Below are 27,090 nucleotides of genomic sequence, written 5' to 3' on the forward strand. Positions count from 1 at the left end.
TTCTCTAACATCAAAAGAGCTGAGTTGTAGAGTCATTGCCCATTTCTCCATTCTGGATGGAGACGTCTCATACACAGGTTGTGTATGGCCACCGATCTCTGAACTTAACCCAGGATTCTGACTGCTGCTTTAAGCTACTGTGTCATATTCTATCTATGGTAATCTTTTTAGCTGACTTTGCACAACAGTACAACTCCTGTTCGCGAGCACTGAATAGAAGCAGAAAATGGAATTTGAAATGTAGAAATAAAATAATTGTGGGCCATGAGCTATAATTTGATTTCATGCTTTACAAGGAAATGAAAGAGGACTTCCTTAAAATGTACTTTTTTGCTTGCTCACTCACTCTCTTTCTCCCTCCCCCTCCACATTTTTTTTTTTACCATGTTAGGATTTCCTCTAGCACAGAAGAGAAAATAGGATTGTGGAAAATATTCAGTTCTCAAGTGTCACTGCTACTCAGGGGCAAAGCTCTGTTTTAATGTGCACTTCCCATTCTGGGGAAGAGGAAATTCTTCAATTAATAAACCGGGTGTACTGAGGCCAGTTTTTAAGGTTTAATCAATTTCATCTGCACTTAGGATAAAAAGACTGACTATTCTACTTTTTTTTTCTCCTTTTCCTTCTTTAAAAAAATAATAAAATGAATGTTTTATTTTAAATTCTTTGAGGTTCGTATCTCCTGTTTCAGGAAATATTGTCTATTTCATGCAGTGAGTATGAAAACTTTACTCCTTTTTTTTGTTAAGAACCTTTATTCAAGAATAACTTAGTTATTCTCTGCCCTCATATACTGTAACAGCCTGGGAAATGACACAAATTATAAAGGATTTTGGCAGACACCTTGAGAGATGTGAAGAGAAGAGAGATCATTTGCCAAATATGGCCTCACTCAAAATTCTTTTTAAAAAAATTAAATGGTAGAAATGGGAATGTGACTTGCAGGGAAAAACATTGTATAGATTGCTATTCCCCAAATTCCCCACACTTCAGGTGATCAATGCTCAACAGGGCAAAAATTCAACCACATGAAGGATCACCGCCCCCCACCCCCAGTCACTGTCTCTGCTTTCTCCTTTTCAGTTAGATGACTACTTCAGGTTTAAGGGAGAGGCAGGAGAGATCTCTTTTGGCTGAGGAGACACATATTTCACCTTAAATTTTAATGACATAGCATTTCCAGGCACTGTCATAAAAAAACACAAAAACATAGTCACATGAAAAACGAAAGCTGTTGTCCCAGCACAGCCAAGAAAAGTTGAGAGTGACACAAAGTGTAGGTCTCTTTGCTACATGGCCACATCCCATTCTAAATAGGCACCTTGGGGATTGTAGCTACCGGCCTGTGGCCCTCTGCTACACCGTGGGCTATGGAGAACTGTGAAGAACTCACTAAGGATTGCAGGCCTTCTTACTGCTCTTGCAAGAATGGATTCATAGACTTTCTCTCAAGGTAAACTCTGGGGCCACTCCCTCCATGAAGTGTTCCCTGATCTCCCCAGCTAAAAGAGACCTTTCTCACCCCAATTTTCTCAAAACATTTTGGCCCTCTCCCTTCTGCCTTTCCATCTTCTAATCTGTACTGCAGTCATTTGCATATGCCTTATTTACTCCATTATCCTCCATTATCCTGTAAGCTTCTTGAGGGAAGGAATTCTATTTCATGTCATTTTTGCATCTCCAGCACCTACTACAGTATATGCCTGTTGAATTAAATTATTTTTTAAAAGATATACAAATACATATTATATATGTTGTATGTATGACCGTAAGTTACAGAGAAAGTATTGCCCTACATTACGGGAGTTTCCTCATCCAAGAATTCCATTCCAAGATAAGTCCAGTCACTATTCCCTGTTAATATGTGTGTGTGTGTGTGTGTGTATACACACATATATACATGCATATATATATACAAAGATATATTTATATATCCATATATGTGAACTTCAATACTTCAAGTATATCACTGGTGTGGATATCTCTCCACCAAAGCATATGGCAATTATTTTTTTTTAATTTAGGAGGTACTCTTCAAGAATTACTGTGGACAAAAAAAAAAAAATCATTACACAGCCAACTTAATAACAAGCCTCTTCAAACTTGGCAAGACTGCTTCTTGGGCAGCTGACAAGTACACAACCACTAGGCTCAGATGCAAAGCCTCCCCAACTTAAAAGACCTGCCAGAGCACCAATGACAAGAACCAAGGGTCATCTCCATGCCAAGCTGAAACATTGCAGTAGACCCTTAGTGGAGAACATCCACAGAATTCTTTTTCAGTAATTCTGCAATTTCCTTATGATGAAATATTAGGAGGCCTCACTGGGAGAGTAAAAACAGGGCTATGTGCTACCAAATGAAAGCCTGTAGACGGAATCTCACAAGAAGTTTTATGATCATTAGGTTGACATAACAGTTCTGACCATAAAAAAGGGATGGGGAACCTGAGGCCTCAAAGCCACACTGTGGCCTTCTAGGTCTTTGGGTGTGGCCTTTTGACTGAGTCCAAGTTTTACAGAACATATCCTTTTATTAAGGGGATTTGTTTTGTGAAGCTTGGATTCAGTCAAAAGGCCGCACTTGAGGACCTAGAGGGCCACATGTGGCCTCAAGGCTGCAGGTTCCCCACCACTGCGCTAAACTTCTTCTTAAGGGGCAGGATGGAACAAGTGTTGTTAGGTTTCTTGTAATGACGCAAGTCTATTTTCATAATGATGCCCTAATTCCCTTAAACTCCATTTCAGCCGTTTGAATAGGTTCTACTCTGAAGGGTAATGAAAAAAAAAAACCCCTATAAAGTAAGCTAAGAGAAACACAAGGAGAGGAAATAAACCACACTTTCATTTTCATGATAAATGGTTCATGTTATCAGCAGGATGAGACAAGTAGAAAGAAAGACATGGAATTACAGAGACATTCTAACCTTTTCCAAGTTGTGTGACCAGAGGCTTATGTAACCCTTGGTCTCTCTGAACCTCTATTTCATGTAAAGGGAGTATAATAACACTGATATCATCTACCTCACTGTTATTATTGGTCAAGTTGTTCAAAAACTATAAGATGTTACTATTTTAACTATTAATATAACTATTAACACCCCTCTGATTTGCAGAAGTACTTTCCTTCCAATAACCCCATGAAGCAGACAGTGAAAGCATCATCTCCATATTATAGATGAAACAGAACCTCCAAGAGGTTAACTGATGACTATGAACCAGTAAATTGGCAAGAGGAAGACTTCTCAGGACCACAGAGTCTCAGAGTTCAAAGCAATCTATGCCTGAAAAGAATTCCTTCCACAACACAAGTGGTGATCAAGCCTTTGCTTGGAGGCCTCTGGTGCAGCAGAGCCCAGTACATCCAAAGACTGCCCATTCCATTTTTTTACTCTTGGAATGTTTTTTCTTATGTCCAAAAGAAATTTTACTTTCTGCAATTTCTGCATACTGCTCCTAGCTCTGCTTTCTGGAGGGAAGTAAAAGGAGTCCTATCCCTCTTCTATGCGACAGTCCTTCAAATACTCAAAGATAGTTATCATGTAGTTCCCCTCACCCCCAGCCAAGCTTTCTTGTGTCCAGGTTAAATATCCTCCATTCTTTTAACGAACCCTCAATAGAATAAACTCAAGGGTCTAAACCACCCTGCCTGCTCTCTAGATAAATAATACCTTTACTAAAACGCAAAACCCAGAACTAAACACAATACTCTGCAGGGGTGGGGAACCTGTGGCCTTGCAGGATTTGTTCTGTGAAGTTTAGATTCAGTGAAAGAGCCGCACTTGAGGACCTAGAGGGCCACATGTGGCCTCGAGGCCACAAGTTCCTCACTTCTACTAGGGTATTGTCAAGAGCAGTACAGCAGTAAGAAATCATTAGTCCCGCTTTACTCTTTCCTGGCGAGACCATGCTATTCTGCTATTGATTCAATCTAAGATTCCATCCACTTTCTTGGAAGCCATTATCCCAGTACTGAGTCATGTTGAAACATGCCCCAAAATCCCCAGCTTATTTTCATATGAAATGACATCAAGCAGACCTCCCCCATATTCTGCTTCTGCAATTGATTTCTTTTAAGCCAAAGGTTAAGACTTAACATATATCCTTATTTAATTTCATCTTCTTATTGATCACAGCCCAATGTTTGGAGCCCCCCAAAATCTTCCTTCATCCTGACTCTCATTCCCAATGTATAAGTTGTTCACATCCAGCTTTGTGTCGTCTGACTCAAACCCAGATCCGCTGATTCTAAGCCCAGAGCTCTTTCCACTGTACCGTGATGTTTATTTAGACGTTCTTGAGAAACAACCTGCTCAGCATTGGGAATGTTTGTGTCAAGAAGTCCACTTGAACCAAGAGTTGGAGTTTATTTTCTAATCCAGATTATTCCCTGTCCAAATTCAAAACTGTGGGAAGCAAAGGAAAGGGAAGGGAAAAAGCATTTCTATGTACCAGGCACTGCTCTAAGTGTTTTACAATTTTTTTTTCATTTAATCTTCACAACAACTCTATAAGTAGGTGTGTTTATTATCCCTACTTTACAGCTGAGGATACTGAGGCAAATAGAAGTTAACTGACTTACCCAGGGTCACAAAGCTAGGAGGCCACATTTGAACTCAGGTCTCTGACTCCAGAGCCACTACCACCTACGTACCAACCTTTTCCATTCAATGGGTAAGCCACCCAATATGACTTGTTTTGTGGTATCAATAACATTGCCGATAGAGTTGTTGAGAAGATGGTCTAAACAAGAAATCAAAAGGCGGCTTCTGAAGAGCTCTACAAGAATACTGAGTGTATACTGTAGTTGCTGTCTCAGGAATGATGTATATGATAGCATACCTCCTCTACTAAATCCAAGGTTGTGTGCCTCATTTTGTAGAGAAGTAAATACCCCAAATGCCTAAAGTGCATAGAGAACTTCACCGTTTGTTTCATTTGATCCTTATAACAGTCCTGCGAAGGAGGCAAGGTAGATATGATTATTCTGATTTTTAAAAAAATCTTTAAATGGAGTCTCAGAGGTTAAATGCCAGTGCTAGTCCTATGAAATCAAAGGTCACCTAACCTCTATGGTCAGTAAGTATCAAGTCAGGAATATAACAGAAGTCTTCTAAAACCTACAAAAATGTTGTAAGGTTTTTGTTTTTGTTTTAGAAGTTGGTCCAAATAACTCTGCTACAACCAAGGATAAGCAATATATTCTCCTCTAGATACCGAGAATACACTAACTGAAATTGAGTCTACCAGACTCCACAGATACCTTCTGGTTTAGTAGCTGATTTGCTCAATATCTTGTACACTAAAATCTCTATATAATAACGTGGCAAGGTCAATCATACAAACAGTCTTTGTATAGCAATAAATCAGACTTAATCAGAATGAAATGTGGGAGAAAGAGCTCCTACCACCAGTGCCAACACTGCCAGCTACAACATTTCGATTCTGCAAGTAAAGAGCTGACACTGCTGATGAGGACTGTAACATGACCTAGTGGTATTAGGTCTGTCACAGAAAGACTTTTCACTGAAGAGAAAGGAACAAGGAGGGCATTTAGGATCAACTCCTGTTCTAAAGTTTTGCAAGGGGCAAGGGGCTGGGGAGGGTGAGGTGAAGGCTCAACAAGCTGACTTTAGGTTCATCAAGTGAAATGGTACCATTAAATGAAGAATTCTGAATTTGCAGGGTCAAATAAAGTAGAATCAAGAAACTGTTCACTAGAGAAGTGGTAAAATAAAAAAAAGAAAAAGAAAACTCCACCATCAAAAAGTAAGTAAAATCAGCAGAATTCCTTCATGAAAAGGATGGAATTAGCATATAGAATCAGCTGCCAAGTAAGGCCATTGAAGCAAGTAATGTAAATGAGTTCAAGATACAATTAGACATTTTTCTGGAAGGAGACAGAGAAGGATTGAAGAAGGCATTGTAGGTCACATTTCAGCATGGAACAGCAGGAAAGAATTTCACTGTGGAGTGGCCTGGAGAACCACCACATCCTGTGATCACCAAGCATCCTAATGGAGCAATAAGATGCAATCGAGAGAAGTGGATAGAGGCCCTCAGGAAAGAGAGGCCAGGGGAAAATTCTTGAACTTATGTTTTCCTCTTTACCTTGTTACAAAAAACTTCTCATGTCTTTAAAGGTGGTATTTAAGGCACTAAATAAATTCTTGCTAAAGGATTCTAACAACAGGAAAAAGCATGAAAAAGCCCCCACTGAAAAGGGCCTTGAAGAGAATCTGAAGCACACAGTTCCCCCTGAATGTTCAGGGAAGGGCACTGTGAAATTAAATAAAAACCCCTGTAGTAAGCAGGGATGAACTGACCAGGGGCACCAAGATATGACAACAAGACAAGTCAATACAGCTGTTACAAATCTCCCAAAGAGCCAAGAACATCTGGTCCACTCAAGAAATAACCCCACCACCACCACCACCCTCCACCCCTGCTGCCATCACCCACTTGATCAGATCCCTTCTAACCCAACTGATTCTGATCTCCTCCCTTTATGTGGTTCAAGGTCTAGTCTAAGTAAGAATTGTCAAGCTCATTTATTTCTACTCCCCAGAAACATGCCCTTCAAGGTGAAATATTTATTCCAAGTTTACCAAACAGCACCACAAATATTTCCTTTGTGTTCTCACTGGAGATGTATAAGGCCATGCTCATCAGTCTCTGACCTGGCCTTCCATCCAGCAAGGCTCTGTCCTACTACTGCACCGTCCCTGATGATAAAGATAAGCAGTTTCCTATTATCTACCACTACTAGTGGCTATAATCTTACGCAAGTCATTTAATTCGTTGGGGTAACACGATGTAGTGGAACACACGGTTCATTTAGAATCAGAAAATGAGGATCTGCATCCCTGCACTGTTTCCCCTCTCTCCCCTTCCTTAGCTAACCCCTTGTTGAACCAACTCAACTCAACACCATCCTCTTCTCCTAAATCTCCTTCATCCTCTCACTGATCCTGCCCTGGCCGGTGTCAGCCTTGGATTGCTCCCGCCACTAACTGTGTGGCTGAATGAAGTAGAGAATAGTCACTCAACAGTGCTGTCTGGGTCCATTACAAATTTATGTTATGCAATCTCAACTGAGACCTCACTGCTACAATGCCATCCTTTTACACCTCCCTAATTGATTACTATCCCACCAACCTTTTCATCCCTCCTCAAACCTTCCATGGTTCTCCCTGCCCCTATTCTCTTAGATACGACGTGATACGATGATGTGATGTGATTCCTCTATTATTTCCTCCACACCTGCCTCACATGAAGAGACGGCCCTTCTCACCTAGCTAAATTCCTCCACTTGTACAAGTGATCCCATTCCATCCGTGCTTCTACAGCAGACTGCTCACCCTCATCCCTATTCTCTCACTTATCTTCAATCTCTCCTTTTCTATTGGCTGCTTCCTTACTGCCTAAAAAGACACTCATATCTCCCCTCTCCTTTAAAAATCTTCACTTCATCCGCCCACCTAGCCCACTTATCCTAGATCTCTGAAAAGGCCGCCTACCATCAGTGTCTTCACTTCCTTTCCTCTGACTCTCTTCTTAACTATCTGTAGTCTGGCTTCTGACCTGACCTCAATTACTTAATTGAAACTACCCTCTCCAAAGTTACCAATGATTCCATAACCACCCAATCTAATGGCCTCTCCTCACTCCTCATCTTTTCTTGGTCTCTTTTGACACTGTCAATCAACCTCTTTTCCTTGCTACTCTTCTCTCTTGATTTTCATGACACTGCTCTCTCTCCTGCTTCCCCTCCAACTTGCTTGACCATTTCTTGATCTTTTTTTTTGCTGGATCTTTATCCAGGTCATGTCCCCTAACTGTGAATGTCCCTCAAGGCTGAGCCCTCTTCATTTCGACCTCTAAACTATTTCTCTTGGTGATTTCATCTGTTCCCAGGGATTGAATTATTATTTATAGAAAGGTAATTTTCGGGTCTATTTATCCAGCCCCAATCTCTCTCTTGACCTCCAGTCTTGCACCTAAGCGTCACCAGCAAGGTTTCCATTTCTTAGCATATTTGACAATTTATAGATGAGAGTAGAGATCACATCTTCTTTCACCTTTGTATATAAAGCTGCTATAACAGCACCTTTGCACATAGGCCCTTAACAGAAGTTAAATAAATTATTAAATTAGGCCAGAAATTAAGCAGTTCTAGTCCTCTCTGTAGAGCATAACTGAATCAGCTTAAGCAACAAGTACATCCTGTCCATTTACATTTACTAGCCTCTGCTCCACAGGTTGCTTACCTTTTGTTCACATTATTTTCAGGGAATTCCATAGCACTTTGTCTTTCTTAAATGCTACATTATCATAACTGCACACAATAAGCCTCTAATTATTTAATATATTTTAGAGATGAGATGATTTACAAGGGCAATAATCCAGTATCCCAAAAGAGCAACTGCATCACTGAAAAAAAATTAGAAGTTACTAGGATAGCTTGTATTTGTAAAACAGAACAAAATACTTTCCCCAATAGAAATGTATTTCCTGATCACACAATGCAATTACTAGAATCACCATTATGGGCTAGCCTCATAGACCACTTAATTATGATAATTATTTTACTTTTAATAAAATAGCTGATAAAACTATTCATGTTTTGCTCTTTCATATGCTACAATATTGTTAGCTTTATTTTATTTTGCTGTGCATAATTATTTGATTTTTCATTATGTATATGCATGTATTATTAGGATATATATATCTATATACACACTTTGTCTTTCATATAATTTAAGCATCTGGTCATTACAGCAGTTAGTAAAGTGAAAGGAATAAAAAATAAATAAAATAAAACACCTGACGTGTATATAGTACTTTATGTTTTAGAAAGGTTTTGGAAGGTTTTAGAAAGTAATATATATGTATATATGTAATATATATACACATGTATGTACACACACACACACACACACACACACACAGAGCTAGCTGAACGTCACAATCATGTAAGATAGCTAATTCAAGTAGGAGCAATGATTTATATGGTCTAAGGATTTAAAGCTGCTCAGGACCTTAGAGATTATCTAGTCCAAGCCCCTTATTTCAGAAATGAGGGAACTATGTTCCAAAGTCACATGGCTAGGAAGTGACAGAGCTAAAACCTGAGTGTGGAGTCTTCCGGCTCCAAATAGAGTACTTTTTCCACTATTCCAATATCCCTTTTCTTCCAGTGTTCTGCATGTCTACTATTATGCATTTTCATGATATTTTATTCTACTGCTGGAGGTAGCAGATGGTACAGTGCTGGGTCTAGAGTTGGAAAGCCCTGAGTTCAAATTTGATCTTAGACACTAGATGCATGACCCTGGGCAAGAAACTTAATCTGTCTGCCTCAGTTTCATCATCTGTAAAATGGGGGTGATAATAGCACCTACCTCCCCAGTTGTTGTGAGGAAAAGTGTTTAGTATGGCACCTCTGCAGTGCTTAATAAAATGTTTGTCTCCTTCCTCTAATCCTAAACATTAACTCGTAGTCTCAACGACAACCTTTTTCTTACTCCTCAAGGACACAGCGAAGAAACAAGTGCTAAGTGAAAATATGAGTCGGCAGTAAGGCTGGAAACAGAATCACGGGGACTGTTTTCGTGGTATTAAGCTTCCTTAAAATGATTTCATTTCCCATGTAAGATTTGTCCAGCAAACCACACACAGGTACATACACATAAATTCTCCTTCCAGAGATCAGCTCATATGAACCTGTTCTATTCATAATGCAGAAATCCCATATAGCTCATCAAATAAAACCAATAATGACCATTTATTTACTGGGTGCCCAGGACAAGCAACATATTGTGGGGTAATACCCAGAGGTATAAGGCCCTGGTCCCTGCCTCTAAGGAGTTTCTATTTGTAGTAAGAACCCTTTTGTAGACACATAAAAATGCTTACCAATTCAAGATGGAAACAACAGTGTAGGACACAAATAAAAGAGATGCTGAAAGACAGCCAGTGGTCAAAGGGCATGTGAGTGGTTGAGATAAACACTGCCAGAGTGATGACAGGAGGAAGAGGTCCCTTCAGGGTAGAGAGGTGATTAAAAGTTTAGGAAGAAGGCAGGAATAGAGATGAGCACCATTTGCCTAGGTGGAAAAGAAGGTAAGACATGGGGGGCGTGGGGAGAATGGATGGACAAAATCAGACATAACATTGGCATGCTGGGAAAAGGAAAGGTGGGAAAGTACCAAATGTGCCCAGGATTCAATGTAGCCACTTGGGTCAGCAAGATCACGGGGAGTAGAGAGACGGGGCAAGACAGGGCTGACCCCGGTAGAGAAAACTCCCAGTAAGGAAGTTCCCTGCATCACTATGTTCAGCACCTGCTCAGCAATTTCTACTTAAAGTCCTGAAAGGTCATGCTGCCCAGGGTCAGATGGCCACAATATGTCAGAGGCAGGCTCTGACCAGGTCTTTGTGATCCCAATGTCTGTTCTCTTCCACCTTCTCATGATATCTCACCATGAAAGGTGGCAGTAAGAGATCAAGCTGGAAAGCTTGGCTGGGGACAGATTTTGGCCTTGTGAATGCCAGGCAAAAACATTTTAGATGACCTTGCAAGCAATAGGAAACCACTGAAGGTTTTTGACCATGGGAATGACATAACTGAAGCTGTATTTAGGAATTCTGACCTGTCAATAGTACGAAGGCTATACAGCAGAGGGGAGAATTCAAAGGCAGGTACACTGGTCTGGAGAGCTTCCTGTACTTAAGTTTATACGTACCATGGTCACCCAAGACTACTTTTGTTTATTTACCAAGGTTTTCCCAACATATTCTGAAAAGTTAGGGAGGGAAGGAACAGTAATCCACTATGAAAACAGGAACAATCTTTTGTAGAAAGACACTGAGCAAACTAGAGAGCATTTCCCAGAATCTCAAAAACGAGGCTCAGGAAGGACACCCCAGTGAATGAATCAACAAATTCACAGTAATAAATTCAACTAAAAGATTAAGAAAAAGCCCCACCCCAACAAAAAAGGAGGAGGAAGGAATAAAATGGCTCAAAGAGCCTTCTTTTTAGGAGACAGGCAGTGCTTTTGGACTTAGAAACTAGGCTCATCTGTTTGTTAAGAGCAACTAAAGCAAAACTGTTTTAAGTTACAGCTGGTGTCTGAGTGAGTTTTATCAAGCACTTAAGAGCTACAGAACTGTTTTTCTTTTCTGGCAACAAGGGAAATTAAAAAAGAAAAACGTAAGAAAGCTTAGTGTGCAGTTACTAGTTGTTTCCGGAATAATTTCTGCAATCTCTATCTATGTCAGGGTCAGAGACAACTGAAGATGTATGTATACACACTGATTTTTTGCATTCCAGCTATTCAAATCAAAATAGTCCAACCCCTTTGAGAGTATTCCTCTGTTTTTCTCAGCTCCCTGTAGGACGTTAACAGGAATGCTATGTAAGAATGGCAACACAACCATTTTCTTTTCTTTTCCTCTCATTCTCCTTATAGCCTGCTTGCCCCACTAGTGACTGAAGGGGTATGTTCACCAAGACTCTCCCAGAGGCCCCAAGTACTGATTGGCCGGCTCTGTCCTCAGAGGGCCTGGATTGAAATCCTGCTTCAGCTCCTATCTGGGTCATCATTTTCATCCTCTGTAAAACAAAGGGGTTGGACGGCATCACCTCTAAGGTCTTTTCCTCTAAATCTATTATTCTTTGATATTAGTTACTAGTAAGGTCATAAGGTTATTTGCATTCAAAGCTGTATATACCCAAAGACACTAAAACCAACTGTGGAGCCTACTCCTCTACCATGAAAGCGATCATTCCTTGATCTTTCCTTCTTTGCTCGTTCTCAGGGACTACAAGGAAACTTGAAACCTTTTCATCCCCTATACCAGAAGCGTACAGAAGAAGGGGAGATAGAGGTAAGAGAGAAATAAAGGGACAGTGTAGGCCGCTGACTGAAAAAGGATTCTGTAGTCTCAGGTCCACCAGCATCACCATCATTAGAAGGCATCCTCACTGCCATGTATGCTCTGGCTGACCTAATGAAGGCAAAGGTGCTTCAGTTAGAGGGTTTGTCAAACCAGGGGTCATCAAACTGAGATTCCATCGCTGCACTTCCCAGGACTAAGGTAAGGTAAAGGATAAGGGAAAATGCAGAGTTCCTGAGTTCCCCCAAAATATAAAAGTCCAAGCAACAATAAAAAGGTAGGATCTTCTCAAATGCCTTCAGTCTAGCTCCCAGTCCCTCAAGTGCTGACAGTACAAATACTTTCAGCTGCCAGTCAAAAGTACTTAGTAAGTACACATTAATATTTTGAACAAAAGGACAAGAAGTTCTATCCTTTTTGGTCAGTGTGTCAATCAAGAAGCATTTTTAAAGTGCTTACTACATTCTGAGCATTGCACTAAGTATTGAGGATACAAACAAAGGTAAACAGTTCCTACCCTCAGGAGTTCACAGTCTAACTGGGAAGACAACAAACAAACAACTAAGTGAACACAAGATAAATTGGAAATACTCTCAGAGGGAAGGGACCATCAGTGGAAGAGACTGGGAAAGGCCCCTGAAGAAGGCAGGATTTGAGCTGAGTCTTAAGGAAAAGCAGGGAAGCCAAGAGATGGAGATGAGGAGAAGGAAGAACATTCAGGCATGAGATGGCCAGTGAAAGGACAGCAAAATCTGAGATGGAATGAAGTATATTAGGGGAACAGCAAGCAGTCCAGTGTTGATAAAATGCAGAAGGGGACTAAAAAGTGTAAAAAAGGCACCAGGTTGTGAAGGGCTTTAAAAGGCAAACAGATGATTTTATATTTGATCTTGAAAGTAATAGGGAGTCACTGAAGTTTACTGCATAAAGAAACAGCATAGCTTTTCCTACATCCTCACTTGTGAAGTGGAACTAACTACTTTCTGCAGCTGAACTAGGTAACTGTTAAGCTTCTCAAAAAACCTCAATACTTGTCAAAAGCTGTGACAATTAATTCCATGGCACAGTCTAACTGCTCTTTAAATCAGGAGTTCTTAACCTGGGGTCCCATAAACTCTTTTTTAATCTTCTGATAAATTTATTTCAATTGTAAAATTATGTATTTTATTTTATACACTTAAAAACATTATTCAGAGGAGTCCACAGGCTTCATTAGACTGCAAAGAGGATTCATGATACAATAAAAGTTAAGAATTCCTGGACTTGAAATAGAATTTGGTTATAATAAAGGAACAGATTCCCAGGAGCTGAAGAGAGATAACATCCAGTCTTTCTGACTCTGAAGCAGAAACAAAAGTCAAAAGTTTTCAAAGTGTCCTTGGGTGACTTCTGGGGTTCCCTGAGATCAAAACTATCTTCATAAATAATAATATTAAGACATTTTAATTTTGAATATGGCAAATACTGATAGATGTAACCCACAAATACAAAAGCTCTGGGGTGGAGGGAGCCTCCATAATTTTCAAGACTGTAAAGGAAACCTGAGACCAGATAGTTTGGAATAAGCAAATGTAGAATCTTTCCACTGCCTTGCTCAGCCCTCATCCTTCTTGACTTCCCTGTAGCTTGTGACATACCTGGCCATTCCTCCATTTCCTCAGACACTTAATCTTTCCTCTTCTGTGACACTTTTCTTTCCTGCATTGATGTTATTGAACTGAACCTCACTGAAAACAGTAAGAAAAAAGATATTACATATGTATCTTCTCTCTCTCTCTCTCTCTCTCACACACACACACACACACACACACACACACACACACACACACACCTTTTCTTTTTCCAAAGTCTCCCTGAGAATATTTGCAGGTTATTTGTCCTGATGGAAGGCCCAGACAACTAGGTAGATGTTTTAGACAGTGAAGTGAGTTTGGAGGAGGAGGAGGGAGCATGAGGATCTAATATGATTACAATATAAATGAAATGAACTTTGGGAGGGACGATGGTTATCCACTCCAACCTATACCTAAATATGAATACCATCTATGTTATTCCTAACAAAGTGGAAATCCCCCTTCCACATGACAACGCTTCAAACACTTTAAGACAGCTTCAAATCCTCTAAGTATTCTAGGCCCTTTACAATGTTAACGTTCATAGTGAATTAGGATTACTAAAAAGATGAAGGAATAGACATTTTCTTTGATCGTGACCTCTCAAACCTTTGCAAAATAGTAATTATACATGAAAGATAAAAAGCAATTTCAGCTGTCACCATAGTCTAAGACACAAAAAACCCAAATGAGGTAAAAACTCAACAAACAACAGAAAAGGCTAATAATTCCTAACCCCTAACTCAATCTCTCAACATCTCCTCTACCACTGCCCAACTACTCGCCATGCAGGCAAGGCTGTACCTATTGAGCCACCCACAGGCTTGAAAAAGAACACAACTCCACCAATCCCTCCTCCTAGTGCTGGAGGGTGGTGAATGAGGGTGGGGGGAGAGACAGAAGCTTTCTCTGCCTGAGAAAGCAACAGGGCTGCTCTCCATGTTGCTGAAACAGAGTTCAGTCACAGAACTAGGGATGGGGGATGGGAGGGGCAGGAAAAGTGTGTACGCCTGTTGAGTATTCAACTAAACCTGAGGAAAGGGCTCAGCATCTAGCTAAGGCCATTTCTGTCTTCTCTACCTGGGGCAGAGAATGAGGCCAGCAAAATGTGACTTGCACACTAAAAGAGGAGGCTGAGATGGCTTTGAGATCTAGCCCACAAGGAAACTACACTCAAAGGGAAAGGAGTCAGAAAGTAAACAAAAGGGAAAAGACTGAAATTAACAAAGATCTCAGGAGGGAAAAAAATTTAAGAGACTTTATGCATATATATGAATACATAAGCTAACAAGGAAGATATTAATAACAGAAGAGACTATATCCTTCAAATCATCTTTTAAAAAGTCCAGATAGGAAAGACTTCTATGAACTGATCCTAAGTGAAGTGAGCAGAACCAGAAGAACATTGTACATAGTAACAGCCACACTGTGCAATGACGGACTTTGATAGATTTAGCTCTTCTCAGCAATGCAAGGACCTAAAACAACTCTGAAAGACTCACGATGGAAAATGCCATTCACATCCAGAGAAAGAAATATGGAGTTTGAATGCAGATCAAAGCATACCATTTGCTCTCTTTTTCTGTTTAGTTTAGTTTTTTCTTTCTCATGGTTCCTCCTATACATTCTAATTCTTCTATACGACATAAGTGATGTGAAAATATATTTAATAAAAATGTATATGTAGAGCCTATATTGGATTGCATTCCATCTTGGGGAGGGGGGAGAGGAGAGGAGAAAATTTTAAAACTTATGGAAGTGAATGCTGAAAACTAAAAATAAATAAGTTAATTTATTTTTAAAAAGTCCAGGTATTTGTGAATAAATATTGTAAGTCAAAAGAAAACGAATAAACGAATCAACACCTGATGAGGCACAGCACCCTGCAGATTTCCAAGACAGTATGGAACCACAGCAAACGGTTAAATGGTTTAAGAGAGAATTAAGGATTGTGAAAGCAGAATTTATTACCTGCACAGGAGAAGTAATTGGCAGAAAAGAAAAATTGGAATCCATGGTGACAAATTTCACTAAAGAAATAAAAGAAGAGATAACTGAGAGGGAATGTAAATATACCTAGATGAAGGGCAATCTGGAAGAAGAGAAGCAAAGAGCAATAACATTAAAAGAAAACAATCTCCATACAAGCAAAACATATTGATCTTGAAGCAAGATGCACAGAGACAATTTAATTATAGATCTCCCCGAAGAACACAAGTCAAAAATGAACACCATAATACAAGAAATAATGTAAGAAAACTTGTGAATACAGTAAACAAAGTGCTGATCAAAAGCAACTACAGATCTCCCGAAAAATCCTATACTGCAAACTCCAAGATATATTATATAGTGATTAAATTTAACAGTTCCACTGACAAATAATAAATTCTGTAAGTGACTAGGAAAAACTTTCAAATATAAAAAAAGGAAATACGAATAAAGCAAAACTATTTTGCACCCACCAGAAATTGCAACAGAGAATGAAATAATGTGTTCTGAAAAGGAGCTCAAGATGCAACCCAAGAGGATATAATTTGAAAACCCAATTATCATTAATGAAAAAAGATAAACATTCAAATTTTTTAAAAGGTGTTCAAAACTCCTAGAAAAGAAAACCAGACCAGAAGAAACTGTTTGTTTCTCAAGCAACCCAGACAAAAAAGTAAACAAATACAACAACAAAATAACAACATGGGGTCTGTTAAGAGTTTTCTTTCTGAAAGTACACAAGGAGGCTACCCAGGGTGAAAGCAGAAAGCAAATAAAAGTGATGGTGGAGAAACAGGTCTGAAACATCAAGGCCTAAATCTCACAACACTCTGCCCAAAGATGTATCAATGTTTTCATTGGACTAGACTACAGAACAGGAGAGTGGATAAAAGGAGAGGGGCCTGAGAAGGTAAGAGGGGAATATCTGTTGCACTGTAATCATGTCAAAGGTTAACAATGAAAGAAAAACAATTTCTGTGGTCTCTTAGAGAGCAGAGAGCCTACAGAAGAATAGGAATGGAGACAAAGAGAGAGACTGAAACAAGTGCAAAGAAAGGCAAAACCTTGTTTCAGTGATGGTAAGGTGGTACCACTGATGAAGGCTCACATGGGGGAAGAGAGATCTTCTACAAGGGAAAATGGGGATTTTGCAGTGGGTGTGATCAGCACAGATTTGATGCACACAGACACCACTCTTCCCACCCGAGGAGAAAGGGAACCAGAATTCTTAGAGGCAAATGATATCTAGATGAACAGGAAAGCATGGCTCCAAGGAAGAGACTGAATGGCAAAAGGGAAAGAAATGCCCTTGGGAAGGCACATAAGAAAGCAAACAATAAATGTGTGTGCTCTGACATCTCCATAGACCAGCCGTTCCTGTCTCTCTTTGGGCCTCCCTATTCCCTGAGACATAACATGTACGGAGCAAAGCATAGTCTTGGCCCTTGAGAATAACTATTGAATTTCTGAGATATGAAAGTATAAAATGAATTTATACAACATTCTAGATATAATTCTAAGAGCATTCTACACAGCAGCCACAATATAATACGTTCCTGTAGATCAGATCCCTGAGCAAGACCCAACAGACCAAACATCCTGCTGTTGGAGAAAAACTGTGATGATGCGGTAGAACTTGTCCTGAGCTGACCTTCTGGAAGAAATGTGAACTATGCAGTTATGTAGGAAAAATGAGCAGGCTGACAATTCTGCCCAAAGAATTAGCACAAAAATGGAAACTGAGGAATATCCAGTAAACTCAGTTATCTCAGTAGCTAAGGTAATTTTGCATATACTAATGGGACATTCTACAAAGATGTCGTACAGGTGAATAAAATGCTGAAGCTAGGACATGAATTCAGCATTTCATTTAAGTGTGACAATGGACATCTAACTTGGAGGAGCCTCAGTTTTCTAATTTGTAAAATAAGAACAACATTTGTCCTCGCTACCTCATGGGGTAATTGCAAGAAAAGCACTTTGTTCATTTTACAGTGTAATAGAAATGTGTCATTTTGTCACCCCGTGATGTTACAATAATCCCCGCCCAGAATCACTGCGCCAAGCCCTTTGATCACATCAAGTGAAGTGTCTTGCAAAATACCTGGAAGTACAAAAACACTAATTGCAGCACCTGTTCGATCGTTGTTCCGTCTTGTCTGACTCTCTGCGACCCCCTGGGGTTTTCTTGGCAGAGATACTGGGGCGTTTGGCCATTTCCTTTTCCAGTTCATTTTACAGATGAGGAAACTGAGGCAAACAGGTTAAGTGACTTGCCCAGGGTCACACAGCTAGTGGGTTCACATTTGAATTCAGGAAGAGGAGGAGTCCTGACTCCAGGCCTGACACTCTATCCACTGTGCCACCCAGCTGCCCTTGTAGCATCACTTGTAACAACAAAAACCTGGAAACAAAATATATGCCCAATGATTGAGGAATGTCAGAACAAGTTACAGTGTATCATGTACCAGGAAATTCCTGGGTCCCCTGTGGCTCAACTATGGTCTCTGTGTCTATGGTCTATGGTCTACAAAACCCATACATTTATTTTCCTCTAGGGCTCCAATCCCAGAGCACTAACTTAACTGCTGAACAAGTCTACCTGGATGGTCTATAAGCAACTCATGTGGAACCTATTATCTCCCCTATCTGCACCTCCTCCAATCTTCCTGATTTCCATTAAGGACACCACCATCCTATCAGTCACTCAGCTTGGCAGTCTCAAGTCATGTATTAATTTTCGCCCTCTGTTAGCCCCAATATTCAATCAGCTGCCACCTCTAGTTGGTTCTGCCTTGCACACTCTACCCCGTTGTGTAATCACTACTCTATTTCTGGTGTCAAAACCTCCCCTGCACTACTGCAACATTCTCCTAATCTTAACTGGATTCTTTAGCAGTCTACTGTGCTATTTAAACAGGGCCAATTTATAGAGTGTCAGTGAAATCTTTTATAAAGTGAAAAAAAGTGTAATAGAAAGAGTTACAGACAGAACTAATTTAATAACTTTGCTTGACTTTTTACATGCTAAATTATCATGCAGTTTTTTGTTCTTTACAATATGGATCTTTGGTTGTATCTCCATGCTTTATTTGTTTAAATACTTTTTGGTTTGGGGAACAATATATAATTTTGTATATTTAAACTTCTGTGAATAAAATTCAAAAATTGTATAATCAGTCTTTTTTGTCATGTTTTTTGTTGGTTTTAATATTTCAGATTTTTCCAAAGTCTATTTACCACATAGTGCTTACTGAGTTTTATCAGAATGTAGGCATAGTTTTATTACTGGAATTAATTGTGACCCTGTTCACCAATGTCTGTGAACCTGAACGTGAATTAAATTTCTCCTCTTTTAATACCAACTATTAAATAAATAAATTATTATGCCAACAGGATTTTCTCTTTAAGTAAAATAGCCTTTTTAAAATTAGTAGATATAATAACGATTTCTGAATGCAAAGCTAAATACCATTGAATCAAATTATTAAACCAGAAAAGCAAAGTTGTCAAATGTGCCAACTGAGTATGGACACTCCTTTGACGAAGCTTATACCCTAAAAGGTTTCAGCCTGGTCCCTCCCTACCTTTGCAGTCTCATATAACACTAATATCTACCCCCTTCCACGTACTCTGCAATCCAGTGATACTGGCCTCCTTGCTGTTGCTCACACAAAACTCCGGACACTTCCCATGGCTAAACTCTATAGCTAGAACACTTTCCCCATCCTCATCACTGCCTCCAGGCTTTCCTTCTTCAGGAAGCCTCTCCTATCCCACTTAATTCAATGCCTTCCCCCTCTATCCTGTCTGTACATAGCTGATTTGCACATAGTTGTTTATGTAGCCTTCCTCATTAGATAGTGAGCTCCCTAAGAGAAGGTATTGTCTTATACTTTTGTATCCCCAGCAATTAATACAGTTCCTGGTACAGAATGGGTGCTTAATAAATGATTATTGACTGACCAAATGGCTCCTCCAATTATTACTATAGGAAAATACTTTGAAGAAATCCTCCAATTAGCCAATTAATAAAAAAAGAGTAAACAAACTACAGGGTGTTCCTAAAGTCTGGACACATCGGCAAAAATGCGTATTTTCAAGAAATGAAATGAATGAAATTTTCACCATTTAATTGGAATATTAACAAATAACATCTTTGATATAATTTCCATCATTTGTGATGCAAAGGTTGATGCACTTTGCAAGATTCACTTGAACTCAATGCAGTAACTCCACATTGCCATCATTTTTAGCACATTCACTCTTTATGCGTTCAATCAAGTGTGTTGCATCTGTGATTTTCATTGAGTCCACCTTCTCCTTTAGCATTCCCCAGAAAAAGAAGTCAAGGGAGCTAAGGTCTGTTAATATTCCAAATATTTCAAAATATGCATTTTCCTATGTGTCCAGACTTTAGGGACACCCTGTATTAATGTCGTTTTATTTTCATTGTTGTCAAGTGTGTATAAAGGTAGGCCATAAAGAATGTCAACAATGAAGAGTGTGCAGGATCTACAAAACTTTGCATTTCAACAGCAAGACCTATTCCCCAAAGAAAGGCCCTCCGTGCTGACTAAGTGCCAGGTACTATGCTAAGTGCTAGGGATACCATATAAAGGCAAGAAACGTTCTCTGACATCAAGGAGCTCACATTCTAATGGGGGAGAAAATGTGAAAACAACTCTGTACATACAAGACATATGAAGGGGAAACTGGAGGGAAAGTGAAGAATTACTGAAATTTGGAATCATGAATATGTGGAAATATGATCTGAACTTCACCAAAAATTCGGGTAGAAGATTCCTCCAACTCAATAAAGTCCACTTCATCAAGAATCATAAGATCACAGAAAATAAAAGATCATCTTAAAGATCATCTAGTACGTAGGTTCTTGACCCTTTGTTGTGCCAGTGGATCATCTGGCAGGCTGGAGAAGCCTCTGGACTCCTCAGAACCATGTTTTTAAAGGCATAAAATAAAATAAAAAAAAATAAAATAAAATAAAATACACAGCATTGTAAAGGAAACAAATCATGACGAAATATAGTTAGCCACATTTTTTTTTAAAAAACCATGTTCACAGACCACAGGTTAGGAATCCTTGATCTCACGCGACTTTACTCCATTCTAAAATGAAGATGCAAACTGAGGCCAAAAGAACAAACTGTCTAAGGTCACACAGCTAGCAAATGACTGAGACCAGACGCATCTCCCAGTACTACTCTCCCTCCACTACCACGCGGATCATAAACTGCTCTGGAATTAAACACGAAGTTCACTGAGCAGGTTACCACATCTAAATTCTGTCTGCAACTGAGGTGTTGGTGATGCCTACAAATATTCTGATTTTTAAATTATAATTAATATGGATCTCCCATTTAGGATTTCACATCAATCCTTATTAGCTGTCAGAAAACTCGGCTGGTTAAATATGAGACAGAGTACACGAGGTAGGAAAGATAGGCATCTAGCAAGAGGTCAAACATGCAGGGGTCAAAGAAGAAAACTGTTCAAAATTCACTTTTACAAATACGTATGATTACAATGTCAGAACATTCACCCAGTATTTATGAAGCACATAGAAGTACTGTCCCCAGCAATGGAGGAGATGCAAAGTACACAAGACACAGTCTCTGACCTCATGAGGCTCATGTTCTAAAAGGTGAATAAGGCAAGAGCACCAATAACTGTAATAGAAAGTACCACATGATAAGGGCAATCAAGAGGAACAAAAGTATAGTCAGTTCTGTTACAATTCAAAATGCATTCCTAAAAATTATGATGTTGCAAAGGGTTGCAGCTTGTAAGTTATTGTGAAGTAATAGCCTTCTTGCCAACAAAATCACACACAAGCAAATTTGAATTCAAGTTTTGCACAAACTGTTCCATACTATATCAATCACCTTGGAACAAATTCACATTTTCAAAACACGCATTATAGCAGAACTGACTGTATTAGTGGCTTCAAACTACTCCTAACCTAGTTTACTGTCTTGTATAGACTTAGTACTGATAATCAGCTACATTCTTTAAGCTTTGTAAACATTGAAGTACTATGTAAATGTGAATTGTTTTGTTGTTCTGACCAACTCTTTCTCTGACAAAATTTCCTTACTGGGCAAAACTTAATGTCTACTGTCCCTGTGTAGCCAAGGATGTATGTAAATTAATTTAGATACTAGGGAAAGAAGTAAAATAAATTTAAAATAGTGTTCATTATAACCCAGAAGGTACATCGTGTTTACCAGAGCCGGAAGAAAGCATCCTAGGCAGGAAATAGTCCAGATCATAGAGCTGGAGGAGACTTTGCAGATCACGCAGTCCAACTCCCTTATTTTACTATGAGGACACTAAGGCAGAGAGCAGGGAAGTAGCTTGCCACAGTCACAAGCTTTGAAGACCGGACCTCCCCATACCAAAACATCAATTCCCTTTTTTGTTACTGTCTACTAAAACGTGTAACACATGTAAGTTGATTGGTCATCAGAGAGACTCTTCTGGCATTATTTCATAACTACCCTCCTCTGGCCAAATGGTACTAATTCTTTACCTAGCTATCAATCAAAAAGCATTTTTAAACATCTACTACATACTAAGAGCTGGGGATACAAATAGAGAAGTAAGATAGGCCCTGCCCTCAAAGAACTTAAATTCTATTGGAGGGATAGGATAGAAGATGTTCACCTCTAAGTCAATGAGAATATGTACAAAATACCCATTTTGTGACCGAGGGAGGGAGCCCTTCCCATTGGGGGAATTAGGAAAGGACTTTGGAACGAAGCAGGATTTGAGGTGACCCTTGATGGGAACTAGGGATTCCAAGAGTTGGAGTGAGGAGAGAGAGCATCTCAGGCATGGGGGAGGCCATGCACATTAGTAGGAAGTAAGGCGCCGTTTACTAGGAACAGCAAGCAGGACAGTGATGCTGAAAAGGAGATTGTGTAAGAAGGAATACTGCGTAATCGATCTGAAGAGATGAGTTGGAACGAGATCGTGAAAAGCCAAACAGAGGAGTTTCTATTTTATGCTAAAGATAAGGGGAAGCCACTGAAGCTTCTGTGTATTTGACACCTCCAGCCTAGATGACCTCTAGGTCCATTCATACTTTAAATGATCCTAATCCCCTATCTTCTACAGCAGAGCTCTCCTTAATACATACTAAATAGCGGAGAAGAAAGGAGAAAACTCATAACGAAGATTTAAAAATATCTTGAAAATGCAGGACATAGCCAGCTCTACAGACTGCTTTTGAAGACTTTTTTTCCCCAGAAACAAAACTCCTTTAAAAAAAAAAAAGAAACAAAACTTCTGATCTAAAAAATAGTAAAGTGGTGGAGAAAAGGGGGATGTGCACTTTTGTGTAAGCACTTCAAAACTAATGTGAGCATCAAGAGAACATTCTGCCACTGGATGGAGCCATCACAAAACGCGCATCTGAACAGGAATCCTTACTACAGCTCCAACGAGTAGAGTGAGAGGGAGCCCCCTGCCTTCAGAGGCAGCCTACTCGACTTCTAAAATGATAGGGAAGCTGACTCTCTGTAACTTTCATCCATTACTCCTGGTTCTAGCCTCTGGAGCCAAGCAAAACAAATCTAAATTATGAAGGGTACGGAGCACCAAAGGATGCTTATCTGATCCTGGAAGTGACGGGGAGCCAGTAGAGTTTACTGAGTAACGGAGTAACATGGTTAGTCCTACATTTGGAAGATCACTCTGGCAGCTGAATGGGAAGGGTGGAGTGGAGTGGGGAGAGACTTGTGGCAGGGAGAAAAACCAGCAGGCAACAATGCAGGCATGAAGTAATGAGGACATTTATGACACATGTAACAGTGTCAGAGGAAAGAAGGGAGCACACACAAGAGATGCTAGGAAGATAAAATCATTAGGACTTGGAAACTGTTTGGATTTGGGTGGGAGGGGTGAGAGTGAGAAGTGGACGATGGCACCTAGCCTGTAAGTGTGGGTGACTGGGAAGATGGTGGTGCCCTATACGGTAATAGAAAAGTTATAGGGGGAAGATAACAAATTCCATTTTGGACATGATGAGTTTAAGATGTCTATATAACATCCCATTCAAGATGTTCAATAAACAGTTGAAGATGCAAGGCAATCAGCAGAGAGTAGGACGGGAAAGTAGATTTAATGATAATAGAATCCACGGGAACTAATGAGACCACCAAGAGAAACAGTAACAGAGGGAGAAGAGAAGAGGGGCCACTAGTTCTGCCTTCGGCAAATAAGGAGTTCCAACAGGTGTCTAAATATCTGAAGACCCGGATCGCTAGTACATCATACCTCCATTCCAGGACTGTAATCTGCTTCTCAAACTTCTTACTTATTGAGTCTATTGAACTTAATATTAGAAGACAGTAATAAGCAAAGCAAAATGGATGAAGTTTCTATTAAGTTCCCTTTGCTAAAAAAGAGATCTATAGATAGAAGAGGCATTCATAGTAGTAACTGCTGATTGTCAGGGAAACACTTCAGAACTGTCATTATCCAGAACATAGCAGATAAATGAAAAAGTATAGAATATTAAAGCAAGCCAGGCGCTTAAACATACTCTAGTCCAATTACTTCATTTTAGAAATGAAGAAGGAGGCTCCCTCTGCTTCTAGCTAAGGTCCCTTTGGGTCTTGGCGTGACTTGCATCATGGCCTCGGTTCACCCTGTGCTTCGGCACTCAGGGAGTGATGGGGGCCTGGAGCCTTGTTAGTTTCAGCTTCCTGTCCATGGCTGTAGACAGTCTCTTCCCCCTCCACCCCCCAACCCCACCCCACCCCACCACCCATTTCCTCCATCCCTCCCCCTCTTCACGGAAGCCCAGTTGCTATTGAGCACAGTACAGGTGGGCTTCTAGGCAATATGTCTTTGCCAATCGGAATGCATCATCGGGCATTCAGTTATGATGATGTCCTGGAGGATCCCACACCAATGACTCCGCCTTCATCTGACACATGCAGTAAGGTTCTGTGGAAAAAGCCGGTCATCCCAGATCAGAAGTACCAACAGCTTTCCAAGGCTGAGGAAGGAGAAAATAGTTTCGCTGTAACCCCCTCAGCTTCCAGTGACCAAATGAACAAGGCCGCAGAGGTGAAGGCCAAGGCTACACACGTCATCATGAATTCTCTAATTACAAAACAGACACGAGAGCATTCAGCACTTTGAACAGCAGGCAGGGTTGGCAGAAGCAGGATACATTCCCCATAAAGGCCTCACCACAGAAGAAACCAAGTACCACTGCGTGGCAGAGGCAGTCCATAAATTGAAGTTACAAAATGAAGAAACGACAAAAGAAGATAGACTGATTGCTTCAACCCAGTCTTCTCCAAGTAGTACACCCCATTCTTTTCCCAAGCAAAAGCCCAGAGGCTGATTTACTCATGGATCTTCTACTTCCTTATCTGGCCTAGATGTCAGCAGCATGGACTGTGGAAATGGAGATAGAGACAAACCCTCATCTGAAAAATGGAGCCTTTTTGGACCAAGAACCCTTGAGAAAACTGACTCAGGTTTCAGTGTCCAGCCCTACATAGGTACTCAGAAGCTATATCCAATGGAGCTCATTCAGGTTCAGGCTACTAGAATTGCAAAAGACCCAGCAGTCTTCAAGCCACCTAAGATGGACCTATCAGTGATGGAAGGAAAGAAACAACCTTCACAAACCCATAACATCAAACCAAAAGACATGAATGTGTTGACTCCTACAGGGTTCTAAAGCTCCCTTCTCCTATGAGCAAAGTTGTTTTCCCTGGTGAACCCACTCTTATGTAGAGAGAGTACCTTAGACTTTTCTTTCTTCCTATCCACCTTGTACCTGACATAGGAAAGATGTCCATTTACAATTCTGCTGAGGACAGTATTCCTGCAGAGGTAGTGATTGTTTCTTTAAACATTTGTGCAAAGCTTGAATCTTTCTAATGCAGGAAGACATATTCTGTAATGTCCCAAAGTTGGTCTGAATGACTTCTCAAAGCATAGTTGACTACAGCCAATTAATTACTGATCTATAGAATTAGATTGCAGGGCGCAAGGGAAATAATTAAAATCTAGTAGACTTTGTTCTGCATATTTTATCCAAGAAAAAAAAGAAATGAAGAAGAAAACCAAGGCCTCCAGAGGTGAAGTGACTTTTCCTGTATCAAAAAACACAAAGCTGGCTAACATGACAGAAAAGGAAAATGATAAATGTTGGAGAGGATGTGGGAAAATTGAGACACAAATGCACTGTTGGTAGAGTTATGAACTGATTCAGCCATTCTAGAGAGCAATTTGGAACTATTCCCAAAGAGCTACAAAACTGTGCATACCCTTTGATACAGCAATACCACTCAATATCCCAAAGAGATCACAAAGAAGAGGAAAAAATCTATCTGTACAAAAACATTATAGCAGCTCTTTTTGTGTGGCAAAGAACTGGAAATTGAGGGGATGCCCATCAATTAGAGAATGGCTGAACAAGCTGTGGTATATGAATGTGATGGAATACTATAGTCCTATAAGAAATGACGAGCAGGTGTATTTGATGAAAACCTGGAAAGACTTACATGAACTGATGCTGAGTGAAGTGAGCAGAACCTGGAGAACATTGTACATGGTATCAGCAATACTGTGCAATAATCAACCATGAATGACTTTACTCTTCTCAGTAATACAAAGATCCAAGGCAATTCCAAAAGAATCATGATGGAAAATGCTATGCACATCCACAGAAAGAACTATGGAGTCTGAATTTAGATTGAAGCATACTATTTTCATTTTATTTTTTTTCCCTGATTCTTTTTTCTTTTGGCCTGTTTCTTCTTTCACATGATTAATATGGAAATATGTTTTACATGACTGCACATACATAATCTATATCCAATTGTATACTGTCTTAGGGAAGAGGTAATGAGAGAGAAAATTTGGAATTCAAGCTTTTTAAAAAATGATTATTAAAAAGTGTCTTTACATGTAATTGGTGAAAAAAAAGAAAATACCATTAAAAAAAAAAAGAAAATCATTCAGAACAACCAAAAAACCCCCCAAAGTTAGTTAATACAAAGCCAGAACTAGAACCCATACTTCTTATCTCTGTCCAACACTTTTTTCTACTATACAATTTGTTCCAAATTCCAGGTCTGTTTCAAATGATGTGCAAAAACAGAACTTTCCTCATGCCACAATTCATTTTATTTCCTTAGCTATGCCTATCCACTTAATTCTTTATTTCTAAATAGATATGCCCTACCCAATCCCATCTCAATGTAAGCAAACAACCATTAAAAATTCAATTCATACCAAAACTATTTCATGTAACTACTTTTATATTTCATACTTTGTCTTTAAGACAATTTCTAACTTATATTTTGGCCTTTTTATCATTAGGTTTTATTTAGTGTAAGAACAAGTCCACATCAGGAAACTGGCTCAGAGAAATTGGTAATATCTCCTGATACTCTTTACTCTTAACAATTCGAGTTCAATACATCTTGACAGAGAGTTACTTTTTTCAAAGGTCAATGGCAGTTCAGATGTCTCTGTAACACAAGTTACTAGAGTATCTTCTGCCTCCTTCTGGAGACTTAAGAGAATATTAA

General features: G+C 39.6%; 1 protein-coding gene and 1 pseudogene across 2 annotated transcripts in view; one reads left to right on the forward strand and one right to left on the reverse strand.

Moving 5' to 3' along the window:
* The window catches only part of EEFSEC (eukaryotic elongation factor, selenocysteine-tRNA specific), a 315,808-nt gene that overhangs the window by 238,119 nt on the left and 50,599 nt on the right, over window positions 1-27,090 (reverse strand). The gene's annotated exons all lie outside the window — the stretch shown is intronic.
* On the forward strand, window positions 24,347-25,229 carry LOC118830890 (annotated as a pseudogene).

This window comes from Trichosurus vulpecula, chromosome 9 (assembly GCF_011100635.1).
Source record: "Trichosurus vulpecula isolate mTriVul1 chromosome 9, mTriVul1.pri, whole genome shotgun sequence".
Taxonomy (NCBI): domain Eukaryota; kingdom Metazoa; phylum Chordata; class Mammalia; order Diprotodontia; family Phalangeridae; genus Trichosurus; species Trichosurus vulpecula.